We start from the raw sequence: 21,691 nt of genomic DNA, 5'->3' as shown, positions 1-21,691 counted from the left end.
AATTTCTATATCATTTTTTTAATCTTATCTCATATTTTATAGACGAGAGGTAACTCTCAAGAGATAAACAAACTATTTACCTAATTTACATATCAAAACAGAAAAATATTTTATAGTTTGCATTTTATTTTTTTAATAAAAGAATTAAAAAAGAAATATTTAATTTTATTTTTTATTTTATTATTAGATATATTTATGAAATTTTAGTAGTAGATATTTTAGTATTTTTTAATTATATGTATATATATAAAATATAATAATAATAAGTGAGACATATATAATAAGCAATAGAAAGAGATGTGTACGTCGAATAAAATTAAGAAAAGCATGCCCTTCATTGACTTAGCTGATAGATAGATCAATTAAGATATCAGCAATATGCAATCAAGATAACGTCTTGTCCATGATTATCGCAATTAGTTTTTGATGAGAAATACGATATCAACTTATGCAAACATTATTATGTAAATCGATAAAGACATAATTGGCAGTTAAAATAGTTAAAAAGCGAAAAACAAGATCTATATTTTAAATTATTAAATTCCAAAGTTATTTGAACAAAATTATTTCTAGTCATTCTAGACAAGGACCATTTTATGACTTATCGACCTCACAAACGTCTCGACATGCTAATTAACCTGACTTGAGCAATGCTTTTGCCCTTCGGTCAAAAGTATAAATCGTGTGAATGCTATTTCGCCAGCTCGCTGAGATAAAAAGTAACTACGACACTAATTCGGAAAATAAATCGTTCATCACGATATAATGATAACTAACAACCAACCGGACTCTGACTTTCAGTATTTATGGCTATGAGTTTCTATTAGAATGTCAATACTCTACGTGCGAGTAATATCGAGCACTACATTCAATGAAATGACCGGTTTACAAGACGACTAAAATTTTTTGCGATCAAACATGCCTATAAATATATCTCACAAAATCGAACGAAAACGACATTACTTAAATTAATTTTATGCGAAAATAGTAATAAGGAAATCCTTAATCGCGAATATCAGCTGCCGATCGGTGCATTCGGTTTATATATTCGCTGTATTTAATTTTTTGAAAGTTTATTTAATGGAATAATTCTTTAAAATATTATTGAATTTTCTTTTTAACGCAAACAGAATCAAATATTAGAAACGAGAATATTAAGAATAATAATTATACTAAGATTTTTATCCGAAAAATCACAGTTCATTTTACTGATTCGTAAAAAATAATTATTCAAAATTGCACTATGTTCAAAACCCATCACACTATTTGTATCGTAACAAAAACATGTGTAATATTCGATACATATATCATTAATCATTATATTGTTACAATTAACATTATATTGAAAAATGTATTAATTCGAATCTCTGCTTTCACAAATGTAAAAATAAAAGTTTCAACCAATTTGTTACAGTAAAAAATTGATACGCAAAAATAATGCAATATTAAAGTACATATACGGCCTCCATGACGAACGATAATCTCATACTATAATAAGAAGTTACGATTCGATATCGCAATCTTGGTAGAATTATCGAATTGCAAAAAAATTTTGCATTACTTTATTATTTTCCATTCCTACACTGTGCAAAGGGAACATCAATAACTTTGCCATCATGTGACTTGTCAGATAAGTAACCAAAGTAGTAATTTAATAATTTCCACTTCGTCCTTCTAGGTACTTAATGATTAACCTTTTCTCGACCAAGAGTTTTTTCAGGAGTTTTTTCATAAGTTGTATCAGTGCCACTCTAACGCTTCCGTGAACTACACGCCACACATGAAAATGCACATAAAATGCACGAAAAGATGACAGAAATAGTTTCGTATAAAGGATAAGCACTTTATTAAAAAATAAAATTTTATTTTTAATCTGTGTAAAGAAAAGATAAAAGAACACATATTTCAGAAAAATAATTTTACTTTAAAATAAAAGTAATAATGTTAATTAATATCCTATTTTAAAAAGTAGCTATTTAATATTGACAAATAGCATTCATGCCCATATCCTATTTTAATTTTTATATTTATATATATGTATAAACCATCACTCCTTTTTTTGCTAATATTCATACTATCAAGATTCAAATTCGAAAAATTGTATATTGAACTACCTACATATTTGAGCAAACGGCGGGTCGCTTTTTATAGAAGTTTCAAGTGATTTCTAAATTGATATCTTTTCCTGAAGGATCTCTCCTAAATTACCGCTTGGACCAACTTAGGTAGAAAATTTTCATTTTGTTTTCACAAATGTGACATTTTGCCCTTGAATCTATCTTCCGAATCGCACGAACTAGCCAACAATAATCGAATGAGCAGTATCGCGCCACTCCCAGCGGATTACGTGAGCGAGGCAGCCACATGCATTTCGATCCGTTGATGTATTACGTGTACCTGTACATACACCTACAAATGACCAGGCTCTGGACCAGTCAAGCCGGTCTGCCGCTCGGTTCCTGGTTCCTGATTCCCGGTTCCTGTGCCTCTCGCCCCCTTCGTGCAAAACTTTCAAGGCAATCCTCTTCGAAGCGGTATGCGGCTCCGGTCAATCCACCATAATTTCACAACAAAGAAAAGCAAAACTTGCAGTTTTTTCGTAATTAATTGAGAAAACATCCCTTTTAGAACATTGGGTAATAAGAATTCGAAGAAAATAACGTTAGTTAAGAACGTCCAAATATTAAATAATTATCTAGATGTAGACTGATTTAATCGAGTTTGTTTGATTTAGTTGTTATATGTAGATTATGATCTTCATCATCGCTATTTTAATGAAAAAATTACGATACATTGTACAATGAATTGACATCATTCATTTGGCATTCTTAAGTATAGATATCTACATTAGATTAATTCTTTCCTAATAGTGAGAACAATGATATTATATATCATTGATTTATTTAAAAATGTAAGAACAATACAAAATAAAATTTATTTTTTATTAATTGTGTAATTAATTGTAATTTGCAGTCAGTTATATGGGATAATTGTAAATTACTTAGGGCTACTTCGACCAAACTCCGATTAACTTAATCGTTGATTAGTCCATTGGAAATGATCAATCGCATTATTTGCTCATTAAATAGATTGACAAATAATGCGATTGGTCATTTCCAATGGACTAATCAACGATTAAGTTAATCGGAGTTTGATCGAAGTGACCCTTCATATTCATAAGTTAATGACAGTTGATATAAGTATCAAATTAAAAGTTAACGTCGAGTCAGAGACATTACATAAGAAACCGCGTATATGTCGCATACTTCTTTGATCATAGAGGTTAACATTAACATCAACTACAATCACTGCAATGTCCATCCACTGGGATGTGGACGAAATGACCAAAAGATCGGTTTGATTTATTATATACAGACACGGATCGAACGAAACGATGCACCATTTACGCTTCGATCGGCGAGTGTTTTGCGCCGTTCGAGAAAAAAGGAGGTGGAAGAACCTGTCATGCCACTCGAGCCCGGAAAGGAAAAAGAAAAGCATGCAGCCGATGTCGTTACCGAACGGAAATGAGGAACGATTCGAGAATGGTCTGGCCAACGCGCCGCAGAATATGTATGTCTAACAAGGAGGAGGGAAGCCCCCCGTGAGCCCCCGTCCGATGATTGCGTACGTCCGATGATGGATCCACACGCGTAGCACCATCGGCGATTACATGCAAAAGAGGGTAAGGAAAATCCTCTCTGTTTCGGTTTCTAGGATAAGGCCACCGATCTGCACTGCCCACCTACAGCTCTCGTATAATGATATCGATAACGACGTCGAGTATGCGACTAAAAAGCGCGCCAGCCACGAGAACACGTCTACCACAGACGGGACGGAGGGGCAGCTGCTGATTACACTCATCGGGCGATGGATCGGTTCTCTCGGGAAGTTATATGGCAAATAGAAGTGAACCACGGCATGGAGCTATTCCCGGGCCACCTACCGCTCAGCGTAATAATATTGACAGCGATCGGCAGCAGTGTAAGTAAGCAAACAAACTACGTTCGCTAGCCACCTAAAGCGCCACGGAAACTAGAATCGAAGTGAAAAAGCTATTATCTGTACTAACAGTGATCATTAGCGGCATAGTCGATTTATCGGAACAAAAAATACTTCGGGGCGCGCGTAGAAGTAAACTTATTCTTTAAGAAACATTCAATTTAAATTATTGTTACTTATTACAATATATATACGATTTTACTTTGTAATTTATTTAAAATTCAAAGCAAAAATTTAAAAATAAAAGTATAGCTGCATTTAGAGATACAGCTGATGGCCGACGGACTTACATATTTTAGGCCTACAGAATATCCGTAGTTGGTACTCATCAAGAAACAGATAATTAAAAGCAGTTTTTTCAAATTAATTTTGTTTTTATATTTTTTATTAGATTTTATTGACTGTTTAACACTTATGAATATACCATCTCAATTAATATTGTTATTTTGTATCAGTTTTTTGTACATACTACTGATATTATAAATATAAGTTAGAGTTTTTTACTAAATATATAAACAATAAAATTATTCCAAGTTAAATTAAAGTGTAAAAAAATATTCTATATCTTTTATATCATAAAATGTCAATGCAACAGATTAACCAATATTTTACTTGTTCCAGTAATAATCACGCAGATTTAATCAATCATTATATAATAGTAAAATATATTCATGATAGCATTACATAATAGTACTTAAAATATCCAATACATATAAAGTACTAAATACATTATTGATTTTCAATTACACGTGTTGCATAAATACGAGTTGCACCGCGTGCACGTAACTCGTATCAAATATTTAATAAATTGCGAATTGCGTGTTGTTAAGGAGGAAAAAAAAGATTGTCGTCAAAGATATTTACTCTGTCTCGTTTGTGTAACTATATTTCAGCGAATTTCCAGTCTACGTTCCACGAGATAAGCTAGACGATAATGACGAACAATATGCAGTTACGCTATTATAAAGGTTAAATTATTGCGATGTCTATAGCGTTATCATTCTGTATCGTGTTATCTATTACGCTATCGTGAGCAACGCAGGTTGGCGGGTCTTTTGCTAAATCGGCCCATTATCCAATAGAAATTGTTATCGCGGCCGTTGTGCGGTCTGGCGCGAGAGCAATTTTGCCGGGAGAATATGAAAAACATTTCCAAGTGCGACAAACATGACATAAGAACAAGCAACACGATCGCTCATTTACTTTTATCTTCATCTGTAAATTCCGACGGCATAATAATTTTTAACAGCACCAAACCTATAATATTTTCAAGTTCGTGCATCGAGTTATCTCTCGATAAAAAAAAAATACGCTCTAATTTTACAATCCGCCGAATGATCATCTATCTTAACTCCTTCGATCATGATGGTGATTCAATTATATCTTTTAAAAAATTCTTACGCTTGATACGTCCCTAATTCTCCCTATAGCGCAAATAATCGATGTAAAACTTTGTAACCGACAGATATCCGATAGATATCTGACTGTTCTCGAAATGAAGATCGTTCCCACCATCTTGACAGTCCTCCGTTAAATTAGCTGTCGCGTCTGAGAAGTTACATTGTTAAATCGAGAGGATGGTTCGGGAATAAAGTGCGATTAATTAGCACGATATATCGTCAAATTATACGTTACCGCAATAGCGACTTATCTCTATTATATATTTCACGACAGACACAACGGCAGGTACCAACACCTATGATCGCCAAAGCCAAAAGTGTGCCCTCTTATTATAAAGTAGCTCCACTTATCTCGATTACGCGGTTCTCTTTTTAATCGAGCACCAACCGATCGATCGGCACGTAGAAATCGAATCAGAGTACACCTTGCAATTCGGGAGCTGGCCATCAGCTTCTCGCGCCGTAATGATATGTTTAATTAATGACATATAGATTAATGAAAGCGCTGCTCAAGCCCGCGCTTTCAAGATTACTGATTTACGATTACAGTCATTCCATGGATTTTTGACATATTTATTTTGTGTAATCACCCTTAATGAGGGGAGCTCGCGTATAATACAAGTTAATCTTTATATAGTCACACGAAAAATTTACGAATGTCTCTTTAGTTCTTCTATAGTTTCAGTTTCCATTCAACGATTTGCAACTAACAACTGCATAAAATATTGAAATGTACAAGATCCTTCATAAAAATAGCAGTAAATGGTGGTCCGTATCTTCGTTGCTAGCACTACGAAAAGATTCGCATTATGGATCGCATTATTTTGCAATCACATAAACGCAATGTCTTCGTACAGAAAAAAATTATCGTTCTATTTTGCACTATACAACCGGATAAAATCGCGAACACGTAGCGATTTCTCTCAACTGGAAAAGGTTCTTCGGCGAGAAGTTCTGAGAGCCGAGCGTTCAACGAAACGCTCGGCGAAGGACTCGGCGAAAGACTCGGTGAAAGAATGCAACAATGTCGACCGGATGGTTTGCACGTGACAGCGGCACGACAATCCGAATAAGGAAGTTTCTTAACGGCGCGTACGTGTCGACGTACGCTCACGTACGGTCCGTGCCGCTAAAGTATCAGAATCCTCACGTGTGCGATATCCGATTCAAATATGCCCAGCCCATTCAAATTTCAAGTGATATTCCGTACGTAAACCGATAAAGTTAGTTATCAAGTTATTGACTAACTAAAATTTTGATAATATTACTGATTGGATTAATTTTTTTATTGTGTTGTAATAAGTATTTTTCTGATACATCACACTATTACATGTCTCTTATTGAGTAATAGATACGGTCGTCATCAGCAATGGCAGCAAAGCATTTTCAATCTGTATGATAGTATTTAATCTTGCTGTTATATACTTTTACTAATTTTAGATAAATACTAGTAAAGATTAGAGAATATAGTCTTGAAATAAAATAACTGTTCCGAATGGGAGAAAAATGCATCAGCAGTAGAATGAAAAGGAACTTCCAGCATCACATAAATTTTGAGAATATATAGATTATAAAAATTGAAAATGAGTAAAATTTAAACTTTACTTGTACTAACTTAAGTGCTGAACAATGCTTTTTTTTTTGCTCCAATGTGTAAAGTGATCTTCCCGCTGATGCACCCTCATTCCGTTCTATGGTACTCCCGTGCAGCACATTCAATAAGCGAGTGATATGAATCATAAATTATGAAAAGTGTCCGCCTTCGTGTGTTACTGAATCTATCAACGTAGAATGAATAACGAGTGTAGGAGCACCACAAGTTTTCATATTCATCATGAAACGCGCCGCGGGTAAGGTACTCGGGAGTTTCTCAGAATATCTATTTCTATTAGAGATTCTTGTTAGCAAGCAAGAAACACGCATCACACGCGCGCGGCCGCGCGCAGGACGATTCGAATGAATTAGGGATTCATTTACAATTACAGTGGGAGGTTGATGAAGCAACAACAGTGCATAAAGCTCATTAAGATCGCGCAGCGAGAGCTTTACCCTGTGTTATATTATCGACATTGATTGCAAATGTGTAACCCAGTCGTCGTCTTCCGAACCTTAAGAAGCGCGCTTAATTGTAAATGAAGCAAGCCGCAATTTACCACGTTTAATTGAAAACATGCTCAACAAGCAGCACTGATTACTTTCTTTCGGCGATCCACATGATTAATGCGGGGATCCTGATCGATCTAGCCAGGCCGGTATGTTGTACAAGTTGGAACTGTGTAGGGCTAGTGCTAGAGCATTCAAATTGTATTTTTTTCATTCTTTGTTAGAGATTATGTACGAAGTCATATATTATCTTAAAATATATAAACTTAAAATATGTCGACGTAAAAGTTATATCCACTTTGAATAAATAAAATTTTCGGATTATGTATGATTGATATCTTACTTGTATTAAAATTGACTAATTATCTTCTCGGTACACGTAAAAACATAATTTTTATATTATTTTTTATATATGATGTTGTTAAATCAACGTTTATAAAATTAAACGCGGTGAAATAAAATACGCTATTTAATATTTAACTTTAATTAAATTTACATTTATATATAATATTGTATTATTCACTGATTTTTCAAAATTATTGACATTTTTTCGAATAAAACTTTAAACATCCAATCTCCAATCTTAGCTGTTCATATCCATCGTTAGAAAATACGGCTCAAAAATGCTTTGTATGTTCCGACATGACGGAAAAGTGAAGATTGTTGCTACAGATCTTAAAGACTCGTGATTTTCATACTTCAAAGCGGTTTTATAAACTCAAGTGATCGGAGAAAAATTCGTGTGACGCCAATCGCGTCTCGTAGAGGAACGGCATAATCGAAATGTCCAAATATGTCGATAATGCGAAAAAATAAATCACTACAGGTTGTCGCATAACTTTCAAATGCCTTTGACGGATCAATAATTGGGCGAAGATGATAGCGCCGCGTTCAGACATCGATAAAAAGACGTTCGTCGTATGCGAAGAAACTGGTTCCCAGGCGGATCTACGATTAACAATCTGCGAATCGACCAGCACGATCATTTTCTCGTGTTTTTTTTCTCTTGTACGAAACGAGAACCGAAGTTGCAAGCGAGGGTACACGTGTAGAATAACCCGTACAACATGATACGGCACATCTATGACAGTTGCAATTTGTTCGAATATAATGCCGATTCCATAGAAAAGTACGACAGTGATTTCGTGAGACGTGATTGTCGATTATTTACACACGGTAAGAAAAATGAAAAGAAAGAAAAATCGGACGCACATTACGACGACTCGAAGAGAATACAGGATAAAATGTTAAAAACAAACAATCATGAGTCTTTATATAATTTCTTTTACGAAAATTAAAAAGTTCTTTAAAATGTCACGATTATATATGATTCGGCGATATAAAATTTCTTTCGCAATGCATATAACGTTTTATTAATACCAAGCCATAAGTTTCAACAATTATAACTTTTTAAGACTAAATGAGTTATGTTCTCGTCCGGTTTATTAATAGTTACGATAGAGAAGAATCATTATAAAATGAACGAAAAGAACAATCATATAAAAAGAAAGAAAAAGAAATATACAATAAAAGTCACATTGTATATTCTTAAATAAAACAATAATATGTATGTGTATGTGTGTATATTATATAAGATGCAAAGAAAAGAGAAACAAAGATTCCGTAAATTGTAAATTCGAATCTTGTTAAATTTTATTGGTACTGCCGAGTCAGCTTATTTGGAACAAGAAACGTTCAATTCCATTATATATAGAGAGAAGAATGTTCCTTGCCTCCATTCCTCATCCGAAGAAGAAAACGAAGAGATAGCGATGAGTAGAAAAAGTGTAGAAAGAAATTCAAGAATGGATGCACTCTCTAATTGTATCGATCCAATTATTTTCAAGCTTCAGCTGTTCTCGAAAATATAGGATGTATTTGATAATTGGTGTACAATCGAAAAAATAGTCTTTCCTCGTTATTGTATTATATAAATCTATAGTAATAAATTTTCTTACACGATTAAGTTCAATATAAATTAATGACAGGTAATTAGGAATAATTTTTGCAAACACGAAATCAGCTTGATTTTATAAAGAATACTTTGATATACTTTTATATATACATATATATGATGCATATAATTAGTATTTGCAACAATACTTAACGAATGCATCATAATTCTCATTTTCCATCATTGTATTTTATTTTTTATTTTACTTGTATTTAATGGTTTATTTTAAAAAAATTATATATAAACAAAAATAAAGCTAAAAAATTTTATAATATTTCTTTTAACTTTTGTACAGTACTTATTGATTGTGTTTGTAGAAAAACTAAATGTAAGAGTGCAAAAACAATATAAGTAAGAACGTTCTGAATATTCAAATTGAGAACTGCAGAATGGATCGTGGCAATAATTTGCTTCGATTCTATTCTACAGAATTTCACTTCGCGAATTTGGCCTTAAACAAAAAGGAAAGTACATGAACAAAGCAACGTATTTTCGTGGAATGGACCGGATGATGAGGTCATTAAACCGCAATTAGGAGCCTTCATCCTTTATTACACGGGGCATGATGATCGTCCGATACGTCGACCTGTCTGGTATGATTCACGTATCGCGGAACAAACAGGAAGCAATGTGTCGCAGACTGAAAGTTGGCGCCAACTTGGCGTTGATATCATCTCGATTCTCATCTAAACTTCATGTTTACTTCTTGGAGAGTAATAGGCACGTCAGTAATTATATATTGTATTCGAGTAAAATATCCGAAATTATTTATATGCAAACGATAAAACGGTATGCCAGCTGTTATCTCTCGAAAACAAAAATAAATATGTAAAAGATAAAAAAAGCACGTAAAGCGCGGTTATACGAAATTAAAACTGTTTCTCTATGTTTTATGAAATAAAAATTAATAAATGCAAATAAAATCTGATAAATGTTGCTTAAACCTATATGAATAACGGATTTTTTATATATACTGAAACCAAGTGGCATCGTGATCAGTGAATATCATAATTTATCCATTTTCTCGTGTCATATGTAAGGAAATTAAAATTGTGATTTGATAACGGTATAAATATGTCATTGACAATAATATACTTATACCATACAAAATGCTATTCAAAGATCAAATAAATATCACCATCATAGATCCATAATTATATCGTCCAAAAAAAATGTTGCATTAATTGCTAATAATTAATTATTCTCAATTACTGACAAACATATAATTTTATCTAGCAGACTACCATAATAAATATTCCTATTTCCTAATCTGTATTACTAATCAGTTTTCTTTAAAACTTAAACGTTGTTGATTAATTTCCCTTAAAAAATTGTTTTCTTATAGTTAGTTTTCAGAAAATGTTTGCAAATAGAAATCACATTGTATAAAAACTCTCGCGTTCCGTGATTTTACACTCTACCGCGCATTCTGTATGCAGAAATCCAGCGAAATCGCGACATTTTCTACACAACGCCATGTCGTCGGCATTCATCGCGCGCTCATTAATTTTCGCGGTAAGTCAAAAGCTCCGTTAATTGATGGCGTAATGATGTCTTTCCTAATTAAACACCACCAATGGAGAAGCACCTCAACCAGCCCCTCCTTTCCAACCCTCGACTAGTGCTTCATTCGCTATCCGCCTTTTACTCTCTCGTCGCGGATCCATCATCGTTATTAACATTAACGCGGGCGCTTAACAACCGAGTCGCTTTCCATTTGTCGCTTTTGTAAGAACACTGCGGGCTCGCCACGGCAGCTTTAGTGCGAGGAAAGCTCTCACAGAGGGGTAATTGCGAAGGAGTAATAGCGAGAACGAATAAAAAGTACACGCTCGTCGCGTTACAATTCTGAAAACATGCAAGAGGAAAGGAAAATGTAAGAGACAGAAACAGAAAATTCCACCGGCTTTGAACTGCCGGAAGAAAAACGTTAAAAAGTGTCTGTATTTTTTCAACGGACGCTTTCATGATGACGCTTTTCATTGACAATCTTCTTTTCCTATCTTAATGCAGCTCGTTTCTTACGTACTACCATTATTAACAAGGTGCATTAAACAGCTGCATAAAAAAAGCTGTTTCCGCAATAAACGTTATAAACTATTACGAGACAATTCGACTGTAAAGTGATTTTTTAAAGATATCAACAGTAAAAAATTTAATAAATCTTTATATTTATCAAAGCAAAAACTACTTTTTTATCACTTTTTATTTTATTTTGTTTATTTTATGTCCACATTTAAATTTATTAACGTTATATTACCTGTTTTTGATAATTAAATCAAATTGTAATTATTATATTTTATTTTAAAAATCTATATCAAAATACGTTCATAAAAATAATAGATATAAATGAAAAAGAGAGAGAGAGAGAGAGAGAGAGAGAGAGAGAGAGAGAGAGAGAGAGAGAGAGAGAGAGAGAGAGAGAGAGAGAGAGAGAGAGAGAGAGAGAGAGAGAGAGAGAGAGAGAGCTAACTTGTCGCATCATTTTTTTTACATTCGCGCTTTAGTTGTTAAGGGAGGTTAGTTATACCGGTTATCGGTGCGAGTTCACGAACAAACGGAGACCGGTTTCGTTCCATTGAACCGAACTCCACAGCACGTCCGGGGACCGAGTATTGCGTATTGCGAAAAGGTACAGGCTTCGATAAAAATTCACAAGTAACGGAATACATATAGATTCGCGCTTTGCCTAATTATACAAGCAAAATTTGTTGATTAATCTGCATTTAATCAGCGTACAGAACCAAAAATTTATTAACACGTCTGACAGTCAGATATACGGAAGAAGCAAAGTTAACAGGCCGAAGCAACAGCAGAAATTATTTCTATCAGAAATAACAAAATCATAAGCTAGAAAAATAAAATAATCATAAACCCAAGTATCAAAGGCATTCTCCAAACATTCGCAAACAGATCGATATCACCCTTTACTCGCAACAGAACTTTTGTATCGGTTCAAGTGAGAACGAAAAACTGCCTCAGCGCGAAGGAACGTGTTTTCTTATGGGAATACCGGGGCCATCGAGAATTCATCGATGACGCTACGGTGGGCAAGATTCCAAACAGCGGACGTATACGAAAGAGCAGGGAAAGCCGAACACCTGGTATCGTATCAAATATCGCGGTCACGTATGCGGCAGCCAAGTTTTCGGCTGTTTGTCGTGTAATCGTGAAACTTACGATTATCGCCACCGCCGCGATACACCGGAGACGGGAGGAGCGGCCGCACTAATGGTGGCGTACACCGAATCTGGACCAAAGACCGACCGACCGGCACGACCTTACGTCGCGTCGGCCGGTCCGGCGAGCTCGTAAATTCAATTAGTCTGCGAATATCTTCAAGACCGTAGCGGGGGCAGCGCGATCTTTCTCCGCTTCTCCTCCGACTCCTTATTCTTCTTCTTTCAGTCTCGCCCCTCTGTCCCCTCCCCCCTTTTTATCTCGACCGAGTGGGAATTCGCCCACTTTTGTTCTTTGTTCCGTGGCACTTCCTTTGGTCGCCTCCACCTCTACCGCGCCTTCTCCTTTTATTCCTACACTCGGCTAGACGTCCACCCTTCATCCTCTGCGCTATCCATTCTTCATCGCAGTCGCAAGAAAAAAAAAGAGAAGAAAAGAGTTGAATAATCATATTGCGCACTGTAGTAGAACATGCCACCTGAGCCACTCGAAGGAAATGGGAATAAAAATTTAAGAAGATTGTCGAACCGACGATGATAAATTAAATTACATGCGAAATATATATGTAGATAATACATAGTTTTAAATTTATTTTATGGAAATACGAATTCGGGCTAATTTTATTTACCCAGACAACATCGGAACTGTTGAAACTATATTATGAACACAAAAATTCTCCATTGAAACGACTAGAAACGTATTTCGCTATCTCGTTTGCAACGAAGTTGATAGTAATTGAAGTCCGTTTGGGGCTCGAGATTGAATTATTAGAATTACTAGGGAGTAACGTTCGCGCTAGGCAATTTCGATAATACGAGGCCGGCAGCGAAGCCGAAGCACCGTGATTTCTGAATGCGGGAGCCGGCGGATGCCTGCCAGCTAAAAGAATAAGAAGGTTAAAGTGCCAAAGGAACGCGGTACCGTAACAAATAGCTAATTCGTACTCTGCGTGCGCGAGATCTCCTCTCGCCACACAGGTCGAACTTCTCGAGCTGAGGTGTTTCGACATCGAGAAATTTGTATCTATCTCGTGCTCGCGCGGCGCGACTCGCTTCGAAAGGACTTTCGGGTGCCCGCTGTTAACATTCAACGACGTTTCTATCGCAGATGCGATCTAGCCGCGGGAGAAGCGCGACCGAAGGCCGATGGCGACTCCCACGTCAAGAGGCCACCTTGTGAAACCCACATGATACCACGTTTGCTGCATCGCAGCTTCTGAATATAAGTGCAACACGATCAGACAATCTCGAGAGCAAATGGGAAAAAAATTACAACCTATCAGCTCACTCTCATACACATTATCCCCGCCTAGATCAAGTAATTTACCTAAATATATAACAGATAGTCTTCCTAAATCGCAGTTCCCGATTTTTTCGAGGATTCGTGGGAAAGGAAATCTTCGGAGCAATTGACATCAAATCGAGGAAAAATTGAGATTCTAAGAATTCAAATTTATAAGAGACATATGACGCGCAAGAATTTCGATTAAGCCTTGTGCGATGATAATATTAACAATCATTATAAATTCGATATAAACTGATAATTGTTTCTTTATTTAATTAATAAAAATAATTGTCGATTTTATATAGGTATCGCAAAAAAATATTATAGCATCATAATTACTTCATCATTATAATTAGTTCAATGTACATATTTAAACTGAAATCATGCACACATAAATATGTCACTTTATAAATTGATAACTGGCAATGTTCATGTAGCAGTCATCATTATTAATAATGATTTATTATTAAAAATGTAATTATCAATTTTATTCGGAAAATATCGTCATGTGATTTCGTCAGTGGTTATCTCGAGTGACTGCGGACTGAAAATCTCAAAGCGCGAGTTTGCGAATTGACGTTTTACCGCGGCTACTGGCAAACCGGAATATACGAATATATACGAATAAATATCGGTGATGAGCAACTGATAGTATCCAACTAAATGAGTAGGTACGCGGTGTGCATTTGCTATATTCAACACTTGGCATTGCGCCGCGCAGAAAAATTTTAAACTACGCGATATAAGAACGGTTGCAGCAATGCGTAGAAACGAGCTCGAGACTCCTTTGATGCCCACAAATGGGCTATCAGTCATATCACCCCGGCGAGAGAGGCAGGGAGTGATTTTCCGTCGGTGGCGATTTATCGATTGTGTGCCGCGATGATTACGCGTTAGCCGGAGGTTTAAGCACGCGTTTACGAAATTGATTGCACAGGTGTATAGCCGCACAATTTTGGTAACGGGAAAAATCATAAGAGTAATTTATCAAAACGTGACTTCCTCCATCTTGCGAAAGAAGCGTCGTAATTAATCCTTTGGCTACGGCTGAGCCGGAAGTGAAGCTGTACCGCTGTACGTACGCGCAACTCAGCCGCGGAATTCGACTAAAAAGTATTCTTTCGATGCAACAAATGCAGATCAAAACAACTGGAGACATTCCTATTTGATAGCGACAAGATATTGAGGCGTAGAATAAAGTCACTATAGTGACATCCTATTCCAACATTTAGGAAAAAGCCACTGTGGCGTTTTATTCCAAAGAACAGCGGAAAACTACTGTATTAGTAGATGCATAGTATAGCCGAAGGGGTAAAAATTGAAAGCAACATCCACACAGAAAAAAAGAATATTCTTTATTTGAAAATATCTTTAGTTTTAACGTAGAAATCTTGAAATGAGATTATATTGCGTTAAACGAAGAAAACTTGCTTGAATGAAGTCATTATATAGTTCAACCAAGAACAAAAATGTTGAAATAAAAAGTTGAAATTCTTATAAAAAGATTATAGTATGTGTATATACAAAACAATCTACATCTTCTTATAAGAATTTCAACTTTTTATTTCAACATTTTTTTCTAGATTGAACTACATAATGACTTCATTCAAGCAAGTTTTCTTCGTTTAACGCAATATAATCTCATTTCAAGATTATATTGGATAGATTAGGTTGGAAATTAAGTTTCCGCCGTTTTTTTTTAATTTTAACATTCCGCATGTCATTAAAACGGTCATTAAAAAATGGCGGGAACTTAGTTGCTAACCCAATATATTCTTGTATATATACAATTATTAAATTATACCCGTGTTGATTTTACACTTCTTTTTTTCTGTATAAATACTATAAATTATCCTATATATCCTATATAATCGAAGATTTAATTCATATGCATATGCTACTTTGCATGTAATAGAGAGTTCTGCGGAAGGAACAATTGCGGAAGAAACATTATCGAAAGGCGAAACACGGTTGTCGCATTAAGGGACAGTTTCACCAACGTCGGTTAACTGTAACCTTCGGTTAAACTCACTCTTCGTCTCTTTCTAAGGGGGCAGTTAGAAAAAGATGAAGAGTGAGTTTAACCGAAGGTTACAGTTAACCGATGTTGGTGAAATTGGCCCTAAGTCGCATCCTTTTAGCGGCGCATTAAAAATTCATCGGCCATTAATGATTCTCCTGCGCTGTCCAGTGAAATGATAACACCTCCGCCGCCGCGAGCGCCAGCATATAATTATCGTCCATGCGCACAGGCCCATTTTCATAATTGAACATTTTTACGCAAGGCCGTGGAGGGAAGGGATAGAAAAAAAGGTCGGAATGTATAATAAAGCTTCTTGCATTAAACCCACTCGCGCGGCTATTCGTGGCTATTCGCGCGCCATTCGTGGCTCGAGTTATCTGCATGTTGCAACAAGTGTATCATTTAGCTACCTACGCCAAGAATTTCGCGGCTTACACCGCAGATGTGCGCGAAACCGCATTTTATACGACTTCCTGTTGTTGCCGTCGATGTTATATCTCCGCTGCTATCCTTCCGTGATAATCGCGCCCCGGACCTTCTATCAACGAAGATCACCGACATCTACCGACATATGGAGCGGAAAACTTGGGTTTACAATCTGGTATCGTCGTAAAACGTAATCGAACATGTTCGCAGATCGGGTTGATTTTGTCTTGCATGATTGCGATAATTACACCTGCTTCGTTAACAAGATATAAAACTGATATAACTCAAATAAAGATTGCCGCAAATTTCCGGCATTTCCTCTTCGTGCCATTTGAAACATTACAACTATAAATCTTTTTCTATCATATAATATTCAGCGTATCATAAAGTCCTGGAAGATAGAACTATATAATTTAGAACATGTAATTATAAAGGTTTCTGTATTAAACGTTTCATTTGAGAAGAAAAGTTTCTTTATTAATGTACGCGAAACATGAAACTATCATTAATTTTATATCCGACATTTTCTGCTTTACTCAAGCCCTAAAAATAATACGTATATAATAATCATGTCGTAATTTAAAGATCCGGGATACTGTTTGACCCGATTACATCCAATTCTACGTAATTTAACTCCGCATAAACTTATAATGTTACCTTGAATCACAAGGGAAACGATAAAAATGAAAATAACAACTAAGCGATGAAGCGGTAAGCGCGCTTATCGCTATGCGCGTCGCCCACGCATTTCCTAATTGGTCGGCCTCGCTAAAGGAAAGGACGATTTGATGTTAACGTCGAGAAGCAAATCGCGTGAGTGAGGAAATCAGAAGCGTTATTCCGCACAAGGCATTCCCCGTGCCGTAAACTTTGCGGACGGAGAACGATAAAATAACCGCGCCCCGTAAAGAGAGTAAACCGCCGCCGCCGCCGCGCGGCACGATACGTTGTTCCCCGGCGATACGAATCTGCCATTTTCTCATGAAGCAGACAACACATCTCTCTCCGCATCCACGACTCCACCCACGAATCCCTCAGTGTACGTATACGTACGTAATGCCGATTGCGAAATTCGCGGCGGTCTTACGTAACGCGCGGTGTCTCGTTCGCGCCATTGTTCTCGTCGCGCCCCATTGTCGCCTGTACGAAGCGCGACGGCCGCGGCATATAATAGGTAAATGAAGAGATCCGCATCGCGCGCCGCGGTTTCTCGTGCCGTAACGTTGCCGTAGTGCAACGTATTTACACGCCGGCCGCTTGTAAATACGCTCGTCCCACAAGCTCCTAAGCTCTCGCGACGATTAATGTCGCCGGTGCTGGTACACACGTGTTTCGTAAACCGTCTCTCGTAAATAGGACACGCCGCCGTGCCGGGCCATACCTCTCGTCGCACCTCCGTGCAAATTAAATCAACGTGCCCATTAAAACGAAGTTTATGGCAAATGTTTAGAAAGTAGCCGCGCGAAATATACATTTGCATGACGTTGACGAAACGCAGGCATTATTAACGCTTTAAAGTCAGTGCCAACTTGTGCAAAAAGCTCGCAGGTATCAAGGTTCCTTGACGAATGATAAAAATGTTCGACCATATTTCTAAAATTAATGTATCTCTCAAAGGTCGATGGATATACTTGGACTGTTCGTTTGCATCCATATCCTATCAATAGATAATGTTACTAAATACTGTTATCGACTATTATCAATTATTTAAAAGCTTTTTTTCTCCAGAAAATAATTGCCGCCAACAAATTAGTGATTGATCTTTCAATTATGATATTTATGAACTATCCTCCCACATATTATAGTTACAAAATTACTTAACGCTTAAATTATTCCTTTTTTAGACTAATGCTAGAAATTGCGCTGTTTTATGAATCATCGCATCTTGCACTGTTTTTAAAGACCAATGTAGATTCATCAATTAACAAAAAAAAATGGACGCGACAATTTCCTTTCTTCCGACTTTCTCGCGATCGCACAATCATCTATTTCGCCCTGAAGCGAAAAGTCGAGGATACTAAGCGAGACAGAAAACCGATCAGGCGCAATAAAGCTCGTGTTTTAATTCCAACGGTATATAGCCAGTGCGGCGTAAGTGAATTTAAAAGTCCTGCCTTATATACCTGCATTTACTGCGCAGTAAAACGGCACGTCGGAGCCTCTAATAGTACGCGTCCGCCGACCGAAGTTTCAAGCACGGAACGCCGCTATAGTGCCGGCATTTAGGGTTGTGCTAGCCATCTGAAGTACCCCAATCAGGCTATAGAATATCTATTAAAGAATATTAGAGCTACTGGCGCTCTTCGATAAATTGCCGTTTCCCTGAGCGCTCCTCTGTGCGCCATTTCTTCAGCGTCTTCTACACATCTATTTATGACAACCGGCTATGCCGTACACGTTGTCCTTGCACAAGAAAACTTCACCATTTCCCGAAGACGGTCTTAAATATAAGATCCGATTGTGAATACCGGCCTATGACATCTCAAGAATGTAATTGTTTTATATTCGCGAGCTTACGTATCAATCCTGATCACAAAAAGCTTTCCAACATTTCGATAGTAATTATGAGTAATTATTTTATAGATATTTCTTCTACAATACACAAATTTCTGTTACAATGAGAAAAATTAACTACGTCATTAATCGCGAAACTTTGCAAAATTCGTTAATAAAAGATTTTAAAATAAATTGATTAATATAACATCACACTCATGATTAATTTCGACAAAAAATTGCATTCTCCAATTAATAGGTAGTCAGCTTATTAAATATTTATTTATCAAAAATTAGCAATATATCCAGAATTAGACAACTATAGATACAATCCAAGATAAATTACATTCAAAACTGCATTTGCAAAATTGTTTATAAAATTCATTATGATTAAAATTAAACAATAATGTGATACCACAAAATAATCTTGCATATTATGATAGCGATTTTATAATACGATATGCAATATATATTTCTTTGAAACTACACGAGATGATTAATGAAGAAGTTAAGTGTCGTTTACATAATGTAGTGATCGTTTGGAAGTGTCATTAAAATTTTATCCTCGGACCTAATAAAGAGCGACATTGTATCTTATACGCTATAAAACAGACACGGAAATCGATGGTTTTTTTACGTTTAATGAACGTGTAGTTAGACTAATTAGGGCGGTTCTATACGGATGCTTAAAATCTGCAACGCTATATTTTTAAATTATGGACTTCAGCGGCAACGCACTCTCGTATGCTATCTGTATTTTACTTATAATGCAGCTGTATAAAATACCATCGAGCACATAGATATTATCGTAATATATATTTTTCAGCTCTTAATATTCCATTAAACACGACTATACGACTTGTTTGTTACGCTATTTCCCAGAAGTTCCACCACAATTTCATGCTCTATTCTACCGTATTTAATGTACAGTCTTCATTTAACGTACTTTTAATAACAATTTCATATAAAACATACTCAAGTATTTCGTTGAAATAAATAGAAACTAACAGAACAAGTTAAATTGACAAAAAAATAAAAGATAAAAGAAGAATTTGCGAAATTATTACAATTAGAAGATTGCGCTAATGCATCTCTCTCGATGAGTAAAATTAAGTGAAAGGTTAATATCTTGAAATTATATAGGAAGATTGCTGCTATTAAAACTCGAGTAACTATTCCAACGGGTTATTTTTCGTATACAGTTGTACGAATATAAGAGCGCATAATTTTCGGATAATGACACTTGAAGACAATGTATCTCCCCTCCAATCATCTAATTTCGAGACGTTTTGTTCAAATTTCAACGTCCCTTCGAGACTAATCGTTCCTGCCGATATAATTGGCAGATTCGTAGGCAAAGAGGGATGAATTCTAAAAAAAAGCGCAGACCTACCCGCTAGTTTAATAAAATGCATAATTGTGCATTGCGCATAATATTAGGCCCCCTTCTCGGTTGCGCTTCAAAATTCGCCAGCGGGCGGATTTTTATCTACTCTTTCAGTTTCGATACAGCGTTTAACGATCGCCGTGCCGGTGCGACGCGATGTCGATGCGATCAGCCGATATATCAGAAAATAGAGAGCTGTCAGGCAGGTGTACGGCGCAAAGGACATCATAATCGGAGATCTTTGTGTGTCTTATCGTCGTCGACGCTGCAACCGCGGTCATCAGACCGAGACAAAACGAGCGGCGGTTCGCCCGGTCTCGCTATAGGTATACCGTCGTTCCAGCTTGAGTAGACAATGAATAGAACGCGAAAAGGTGGCCGGTGTGTTCCGAGAACGGACGAAAAAAGTATCATCACAATTAATCTTGTATTTTATACGTGGTAATGAATTCAAGCAGTTATCGCCTGCGAAGATCTCATACCAGATTCATTTTGTCGACACCACTACCGCGCTGATTAGCAACGTAACTGGGAGAATGACGCATAAGTGGATCCGTAATGTTGTCACATATCAGGTTACAAAATTCAGGTATGAAATTTGTCGGTGTCGTTATATAAAATAAGATATGGGAAAAATAACGCGTATATCGTAAATTTTATATTCAAATGTTATAAAAGATTATAATTTTGATCGGTTACATCTTTTATTATTATTATTCTTATTGTTTATTAAATAATATTAATATATATGGATATATGCGTTAACGAATAGCATGATAGACTCTATTCTTCACAATAATTATCATATCTTATTTGCACAATAGAGCTTGCATAACAATTATGTGTATAATTAAATTAATATCATTTACAAGTGTTGTAGAAAATTTTATGCTTTGTGCAAAATATATTTAAATACATAATATAAAATGATCAATATCTTATTGATGATCTGGTATGTATGTCATGTATGATCTGATATGAGATCAAAGTCTGTTTAGAGAAATATTTAGAAAATATATGTAGAATTCTGGAAAAAATTAAACAATAAAGAAAGAACAATATTGCATTAGCAATTTTAGATTAAAAAGACAACCATAAAATCTTATTTTATACTAAAATGTGTGTGCGTTTATTATCTAAAGGATAAAAACTGGTTAATAAAGGTAGCAAGAGAGCGCGAGCGCCCTAAACGGAAAACAGATTAAGAATCAGAAAAGAAAGAAGGTACATTAAGGTAAACCGAGTCTAAAAAATGGGAGGAAGCCATAATTTTGATACACGACGGATTCTTCTAGTCGATACCAGTTGTATTCGTATCCGGTACACAAGAAGATAAAAGAACGTAGATCGCGCGGCCGAAGATCTATCTGGCCAATGCCACTGTGCCGCATTCATTCGCATGGATTCACGACACTTCCGGTCAGCAATACCATACCGTT

General features: G+C 36.1%; 1 protein-coding gene and 1 long non-coding RNA gene across 5 annotated transcripts in view; one reads left to right on the top strand and one right to left on the bottom strand.

The window, feature by feature from the left end:
• The window catches only part of Mesr6 (misexpression suppressor of ras 6), a 618,760-nt gene that overhangs the window by 573,085 nt on the left and 23,984 nt on the right, over positions 1-21,691 (bottom strand). The gene's annotated exons all lie outside the window — the stretch shown is intronic.
• Positions 1-21,691, top strand: part of LOC139809517 (uncharacterized) — a 41,250-nt gene that overhangs the window by 1,685 nt on the left and 17,874 nt on the right. For 3 of the 4 annotated variants that reach the window (XR_011731113.1, XR_011731116.1, XR_011731115.1), the window contains exons 2-3: positions 3,376-3,627; positions 3,718-3,984. This is a non-coding gene — a long non-coding RNA (uncharacterized lncRNA). The remainder of the gene's footprint in view (positions 1-3,375; positions 3,628-3,717; positions 3,985-21,691) is intronic. The other variant, XR_011731114.1, reaches the window with a different exon arrangement.

Source organism: Temnothorax longispinosus, chromosome 3, assembly GCF_030848805.1.
Source record: "Temnothorax longispinosus isolate EJ_2023e chromosome 3, Tlon_JGU_v1, whole genome shotgun sequence".
Classification (NCBI taxonomy): domain Eukaryota; kingdom Metazoa; phylum Arthropoda; class Insecta; order Hymenoptera; family Formicidae; genus Temnothorax; species Temnothorax longispinosus.
This window is presented reverse-complemented; position numbering and strand designations above follow the sequence as displayed.